Genomic DNA, 8,924 nt, shown 5'->3' on the forward strand with positions numbered 1-8,924 from the left:
GGAACTAACAATTACTTATTTTAGAGACACAGAATGAATTTTTGTTGAGACAAATGGCATGCTTTTTCAAGGGGAACATTCAATTATACATTGATATTTAGCATTATAATGAAACAGTGGTCTCTGTTTGCCAATTTTTATTAAAGGGGTGTTTCACATTAAAAGGAAAACTATACCTGAACATAAACCTTCCGCCTGAATTGCTCAAACTATTAACACTAAACTTTGAATTCCAATGGTGTAAAAAATACGTTACTATACTGGGCATAAGATTTACGGCTGAGTACAATCAGCTATATCATGCCAATTATCCCTATACGTATAAGAAATTACAGAAAATGTTAGAGGATTGGAGCAAGTACCATATCTCATGGATAGGGAGGATAATAGCGGTGAAAATGACACTGTTGCCTAAACTATTCTATCTATTTAGATTGCTTCCTATAAATATTAATGAGAAAGACCTGAAAATATTTGAGAAACATGTCTTATCTTTTATATGGATGGCAAAGAAACCGAGAGTAAGTAAATCAACCTTGTATAGAAGGCCCCTGGAGGGAGGATTGGGACTTCCTAACCTGAAAAAATATTATGTGGCTTCACAATTAGCTCAAATACCTACCGTTCATGTCCAATCAGCCTCTCCACTGTGGGTTGATCTTGAGAACTATTTAACGTATCCGTACACAGCGGAAGGTTTATTTTGGTCCCCAGCATTTTCCAGGCCACCAGCCATGAGTCCGTGCCTGAAACACACTCTTTTTATGTGGGACCGCCACGCTTCTGAATATAATCTAGTTTCGCCCAGTAGACCAGCGGCCCCTATTATAGGTAACCCCCTATTCCCCCCGGGGCTCCAAGCAAAAGCCTTTAACTGGTGGACAGCCAATAAATTTATAAGGGTTAAGGATCTAATCTCAGTCAGAGGTCCATATCCTATGACATATCTAATTGAAAATCATAACCTCCCAAAGATAGAGCACTACAGAGCACTACAACTACTCCATTGGGCACAGAAGTGCTGGGGTCCGAGCCGCTCAGACCAGGCTCCACCGACATTTTTTGAGAGATCGTGCTTCAATAATGCCCCCCCACCAAAAACTATATCTCTCCTATATCTTACCTTGATCTCACCTAAAAGCCTCACGGATATTTCCTATATTAAACAATGGAGTAATGATTTGGGGGTGAGCCTTACAGACGCACAATGGCCTCTATTATGGGAAAATCTCAAATACAGCTCACCAAATACAATCATATCTGAAGCTGGATATAAGGTACTATTTAGGTGGTATCTAACCCCAGCTAGGCTAGCGAAAATTTATCACAACACAAATGACCACTGTTTCAGAGGTTGTTCTGTCCCAGGTACGATGGGCCATATATGGTGGCACTGTCCCAAAGTGGTCAGATATTGGGTGAGAGTGTATAATTTAATCTTTTCTGTTCTGCATCTGAACTTACGAAAGAACCCATACGAAGCACTAATGGGACTACCCTCGGGCAAAATCCCTAAAAATGAACAAAAGCTTCTGAATCACATGTTTTTAGCTGCAAGACAGACAATTGCGAAATCTTGGAAGTCCCCAACCATAAATTTCACTTTATTTAAAAATAAGGTCGACTGGATTTTTATTAATGAGAAACTCTCAAGTATAGACATGGATAGACTCAAAACATTCCAGACAGTCTGGGAACCCTGGATAAAATACAGGTATCATGATACACTACCCACTCACCTTCTTACAATATGAGTAAGGCAATAGCAACTAAGGTTGAAAGAGTGACCAAACATTCCCGAAATATTGTATCCCCATACCTAAGTTTTATAGTTACTGTTGTTATTAGTGTTAAATCAAACTGTGAACGATAAGGAATCTTACTACAGTCTAGAATGTTTAACAAAAGTGACAACAACATGGGAACTGTGGAAAATAAGTTAAAGGGGCGATGCCCCGTCAGAAACTATAAGTTTGTATAAAAAAATGGGAAATACATGATAGATATCGTGATTTTTCATTATATAATTATCGATGCAACATATATGTAACAAACAATGTTTTCATATGCTTTGAAAATTTGAAAAAATAAAAATATAAAAAAAAAAGGAAAACTATACCCCCAAGTAAATACTTAACCAACAGATAATTTATATTATATTAAGTGACCTATTATAGAAACTCAAACTGGAATATATACAGTGGAGGAAATAATTATTTGACCCCTCACTGATTTTGTAAGTTTGTCCAATGACAAAGAAATGAAAAGTCTCAGAACAGTATCATTTCAATGGTAGGTTTATTTTAACAGTGGCAGATAGCACATCAAAAGGAAAATCGAAAAAATAACTTTAAATAAAAGATAGCAACTGATTTGCATTTCATTGAGTGAAATAAGTTTTTGAACCCCTACCAACCATTAAGAGTTCTGGCTCCCACAGAGTGGTTAGACACTTCTACTCAATTTGTCAACCTCATTAAGGACACCTGTCTTAACTAGTCACCTGTATAAAAGACACCTGTCCACAGAATCAATCAATCAAGCAGACTCCAAACTCTCCAACATGGGAAAGACCAAAGAGCTGTCCAAGGATGTCAGAGACAAAATTGTAGACCTGCACAAGGCTGGAATGGGCTACAAAACTATTAGCAAGAAGCTGGGAGAGAAGGTGACAACTGTTGGTGCGATTGTTCGAAAATGGAAGGAGCACAAAATGACCATCAATCGACCTCGCTCTGGGGCTCCACGCAAGATCTCACCTCGTGGGGTGTCAATGATTCTGAGAAAGGTGAAAAAGCATCCTAGAACTACACGGGAGGAGTTAGTTAATGACCTCAAATTAGCAGGGACCACAGTCACCAAGAAAACCATTGGAAACACATTACACCGCAATGGATTAAAATCCTGCAGGGCTCGCAAGGTCCCCCTGCTCAAGAAGGCACATGGGCAGGCCCGTCTGAAGTTTGCCAATGAACACCTGAATGATTCTGTGAGAAGGTGCTGTGGTCTGATGAGACCAAAATAGAGCTCTTTGGCATTAACTCAACTCGCTGTGTTTGGAGGAAGAAAAATGCTGCCTATGACCCCCAAAACACCGTCCCCACCGTCAAGCATGGGGGTGGAAACATTTTGCTTTGGGGGTGTTTTTCTGCTAAGGGCACAGGACAACTTATTCGCATTAACGGGAAAATGGACGGAGCCATGTATTGTGAAATCCTGAACGACAACCTCCTTCCCTCTGCCAGGAAACTGAAAATGGGTCGTGGATGGGTGTTCCAGCACGACAATGACCCAAAACATACAGCAAAGGCAACAAAGGAGTGGCTCAAGAAGAAGCACATTAAGGTCATGGAGTGGCCTAGTCAGTCTCCGGACCTTAATCCAATAGAAAACCTATGGAGGGAGCTCAAGCTCAGAGTTGCACAGAGACAGCCTCGAAACCTTAGGGATTTAGAGATGATCTGCAAAGAGGAGTGGACCAACATTCCTCCTAAAATGTGCGCAAACTTGGTCATCAATTACAAGAAACGTTTGACCGCTGTGCTTGCAAACAAGGGTTTTTCCACTAAGTATTAAGTCTTTTTTTGTTAGAGGGTTCAAAAACTTATTTCACTCAATGAAATGCAAATCAGTTGCTATCTTTTATTTAAAGTTATTTTTTCGATTTTCCTTTTGATGTGCTATCTGCCACTGTTAAAATAAACCTACCATTGAAATGATTCTGTTCTGAGACTTTTCATTTCTTTGTCATTGGACAAACTTACAAAATCAGTGAGGGGTCAAATAATTATTTCCTCCACTGTATCATGTGTGTGTTAACTTCAATCAATAATTACCTATAATTAGTACAGTACTAAGTACAGTATTTATTTGAAATATGCCTTTATTGGTTTTCTAAGTACAGTATTTACCAGTATTAGCAATGCTGATCAGGTATATCCATATCATGTGATCAGCATTGCTAATACACGTGAATACTGTTAATTATTATTAATTACCATAATTTAAAGTTATTCACATACAGTACGATATAGAACAAAAAAAACAACTCACTACCACCCTAGGCTTATACTCAAGTCAATAAATTTTTCCAGTTTTCTTAGGTAAAATTAGGTACCTTATATTCGGATCGGCTTATACTCGAGTATACACGGTATATTTTTATAGAGACCTAAACTGTTTGGGGGGCATATAGTTTTTCTTTAAACTAACTATGTTATAGTATGGCCTATTCCTAGCAACTTTAAAGTTTGTATTTATTTTTCACTTTTTTATAGTTGCTGAATTATTTGTCTTCCTCTTCTGACTCTTTCCAGTTTTCAAATGGGGGTCACTGACCCCGGCAGTCAAAAAATATTGCTCTGTGAGGGTACAATTTTATTGTTATTGTTACTTTTTTATCTTTCTATTCTGGCCCATTCCTATTCATATTCCCATCTCTTGTTCAAACCACTGCCTCATTGCTAGGGTAGATAAGACCCTAGCAACCAGATTGCTGCCAAAATACCAAACAGGAGAACAGCTGCACAAAAAGCTAAAGAAAAACAGAAAAAACATACAAAATAAAAAGTGAATACACGTTACAAATGATCTTAGAACATCAATGTCTGCATAATACTAACAGTTAATTTAAAGGTGAACAACCACAGCTTGAAATGTTGATTTTATTCAAAAATACTATTGTTTCACTAGATGAGAAAAACTCAGTATTGTTTTTTAAATCCTTACTTGGTCACTGTAATTTCCCATTAATGAACCCTATCTTAGTTTATGCAGTTTAAATCACTAAGCTGGACAAATCATTGATGGAGAAGGACCCAGGTATATAATATACAGCTTTACAGGAGCAGAGGGTAAACCTATTTATAATATCTATATTTTAGATCTAGAATATGCAGTGCAGTTTTGGTCTCCATTGTGCAAAAAGGATCTTCATGGAAAGAAAACACTCCAAAGAAGAGCAATTAAGCTAATAAAGGGTATAGAAGGGTTGGCCAAGTTGGAAATGTTTACATTGGAGGCGCTTAAAGGGAGCTAGGAGAACTATGTACTGTATATACTGGTGGACCATCCCATAAACTCTGATGAGCTATTTACCAGATGGTCCTGCTTATTTGAAGGCATCCATACATATTAGAAGAGAGAATGGTTTACTGGAATTAACACTTAGGGGCCTATTCATGAATGTACCAATCTGAATCCCGAAATACGATCATTTCTGATGATTGAAAATGTCCCGAAAATTATTTTTGTTTCAATATGAAAATTTCAGAACTTTCGGATCATAAGTACAAAATTTTTGTATTATAACGATCGTAAGCGTATTGGCGATCCAAAAGTCACAACATTTTCGTATCCCAACGACCCTAAACGGCGCAAAACCCTTTCTGACTTTGAAACTTCAATGCATGCTTTGGGAAGCTTTCCATAGGACTCAATGGCGCTCTGCAGCTCCAACCAGGCCAAAAGAAAGTCACAATACCGAAGCTTGAATGAATTCTGAAACTTTCGTACTCGTTGCGACAAATACAATTTTGTTGCGCAAAGTATGTAAATTAACAAAAAAATCGCAGAAAATCTATAGGAGATGCTATTAAAGGAGAAGGAAAGGGAAAAACTAAGTAAGCTTTATCAGAAAGGTCTATGTAAATACAGCCATAAGCACTCACAGAAAAGCTGTACTGAGTCCTCTATCAGAAGGATTTTTTTCTAAACGTTCTTTGGGTATCTGACTTCCTCTCTCTGAAAGATCCTTCATTCCAGGGGCCAGAGTCTGGGCAGCTCTCTCCTGCTACCCCTCCTCCCTCCCTTAGGAATGTGTGATCTGAGCTATAATGGCTAGCTGCTAGCAGGAAGCTGCTTAAAATGGCAGCTGATGTCTTAAGCAAACAGAAAGCTTCTAGAGCTGTTTACTCAGGTATGGTAATGCTTTCTGCAAATAAATATAGTGTTCTAGGTGGCACTAAAATAGCGAATCTATTGGCAGTAAAATGCCAAAATGACTTTTTTATTCTCATTTAATATTTGCAAAAATTTGGCATTTGCATGGGGCCCGCCATTCAACTGCAGTAACACTTGCATAAAGGAAATCCAAGCAATGGACCATTTATCATAAGTGGTGCAATACAATTTCACCTGTACTGGAGGTGTAGTCTTTTTTTCTCCCCAAGTGAAAGGATACCCCATAGCACCCAGTGAGAAGCAGCAGCACGGATTCAGCTATAACCTCCAGCCTTTGCATGTTTCATTTAGTCAAGCTGCAAATATACAAAGAAATTTACACAGACTAAATTTGCTCACTGGCAGTTATTTTTTCTATTTATGCAAATAATGGCTAGATGTTTGTAACAGCTGGTTTTGCATTCTTTAGGCTCAGGCCCTGATTCCATTCAAATAAAACCTTAAGGCTACGACATACACTGACATTACTGACAATTTAGTATTTCCCACTTTGTGGCAACAGTCTGGGGAAGGTCTTTTTCTGTTTCAATAATGCTCCCATGCAAAAAGTGAGATCTATAGAGAATGGGTTTGTTGCGATGGGAAAAAAGAAAAGCATAATTGGCATACACAGAGCCTTCTCTCAAATAGGATGAATTAGAACACTGACTGTGAATCAGGCTTAAAGGAGACATATATAAAAATTATGAATGTACCAGTGAATTATACTCTAGATATAGAAGGATTGTGCTTAAAAAGTTGTGTTTCTGACTGATTTATTGAGAAATTCCCCCAAAACCCCACTTGCCCCGCCCATCTGTTCCACTTCCTGCTGGCTGAAGTCTCTGGATGTGCAGGGGAGCCGGCGGCCCTCCGTACAGGCACTGTAGGATAGGAACCAATCAGCAGCTAGGCTGACTTGATAGGGAACTGAAGCCTGTCTGTGCTTGTGTGAGTGCAGGGCTGTGATTGGCTCTCCCCCTCCAACTGTGCTTCTGGCAGGGACCGTTAGGACACGCCCACTCTCTATTTCAAACTCGACAGAGAAGTGATAGGATCTATAGGGAGCTCCAATAAAGGGGCCATTTATACAAATAGGATTAATTTTTAGGACAAAGTGAAACCAGCACCATATATTATTCATAATTGCCTACAAAATTAGGGTTTTCCCATTTATCCAATATGTCTCCTTTAATCCCCAATATCAGTGTCCAACCTCACTAATCCTCTTGTGGCTGAATGGAAACAAATCCCACCAACAATGTAGCAAACAGAGCTGTGGAGTCAGAAGCAATTTTGGGTATCTGGAGCTGAAGGTACCATAAACTGAGGTGTCGGAGTTGAATGATTTATGTACCAATTTCACAGTGCTTGTAGCACAATCTAGTGGAAAGCCTTCCCAGAAGAGTAGAGGCTGTTATAGTAGCACAGGAAGGACCAACTTCATATTAAAGTGATACTGACACCAGAAATTAAACCTTTTTTACATCTTTCATAACATTGTCTTTGCATGAGCTTTATAATTTTGCCATAAATGTATTTCCTGAGGCTTTTACATTTCCTATCTGATCCCCCATGTTTCTCTATGAGGGGGCGGCCATATTTGTCCAGCAGGAGTCCGTTAGCATTAGAAACTATAACTGACAGGCTGAGAAGGGACAGTCAGGTTGGCAAAACAGTCAGGTTTAGGAACTTCAAGTAACAATTACTCACAAAAGCAGCCCTATCAGTGAAAAATGATCAACATGATCTATAGGCAACTTTTTATGTACATTCGTATTTTAAAAAGTAGTTTTTTCGTGTCAGTATCACTTTAATACCCTTGGTTTGGGAATGAGATGTTGGACAGGCAGGTGTCTGGAGGATGTTGTTATGTTTTTTATGTAGTTTGTTGAGTGCAATGTAGGTACAGAAAGTCAGACATATTGTAAATGGGCACATGAATATGATTTAAGAAAAAAAAATTTAAACATGCCAATTTTATTACTCCTAAACTGCCTAACTGCCTGACTCTATAGAACATAACATACTGATACTTTTAACGTGAGAAATGTCATTGTTATTCTTCATGGAACAGCTGCTAGGTATTCTGTAAAGAATTCTAATATTAATCTAATAATAAAACAGGTTTGTAATTGCAGTAGATAGGATTCTTCTTCCGCAACAACTATATGAAGATATTGCAGTGCCGCACAAAGCTCCCACAGAAGATGCCTAACCATGTCAGAGATCCCATAATTCTACAACATAAAGGGCGCTACACTTCATATAAACCAGACTGGTGCTGGAATGATGATGCTGCTGATTATACTGTCAGTGACAGTAACACTTAGGAACTTATTTAAGAACTTTTGAAGATTTGCATGGCATATCTCCGTAACAATATAAATTAAGACTATACCCACATTAATGGTGGTAATCCAGCAAAAACCCAAATGGTTGGTGCTCACTGCAGGGATATCACCCTTCATTCATTTGTGAAAGAATTATATTATGTCATATTACAACACACCCTTAAATCCATATGCTCGACTAGATAGATCCTCCGCGCACTGCCTTCCAGACCTCGTGCATTAACCCCCAAACAATAGCGCTGCACTCTCAGCTTGCATATAGAGGGGAGCACAAGACAAAGCACAATAATGCTGCAAAAGTGCTTTTATTGCTATGCCATACACATGTATATACTTTTTGGATTAAATCCATATGCCTCCTCCTCCCCCTCCTGGATAGCATAGCAACCCCCAGCATATAATTACACACCTTTGGGATCATATAATGACTATTTCCAAATGCTAACAAACTTCCAGAACAAACCCCTGCCAGATTCACCTCCCACAGGCTGTACAGGGCAGGCAGAGTATGGCACACACAAGCAGCATAGGACAGGCAGGAGTATGGCACAAACAGGCAGGGTAGGGCAGGCAGAGTACTGCCTGTCTGTGCCACATTCTGCCTGCCTATGTGTGCCATACTATGCCTGC

The sequence above is a fragment of the Xenopus tropicalis genome, chromosome 3 (assembly GCF_000004195.4).
Source record: "Xenopus tropicalis strain Nigerian chromosome 3, UCB_Xtro_10.0, whole genome shotgun sequence".
NCBI classification, from domain to species: domain Eukaryota; kingdom Metazoa; phylum Chordata; class Amphibia; order Anura; family Pipidae; genus Xenopus; species Xenopus tropicalis.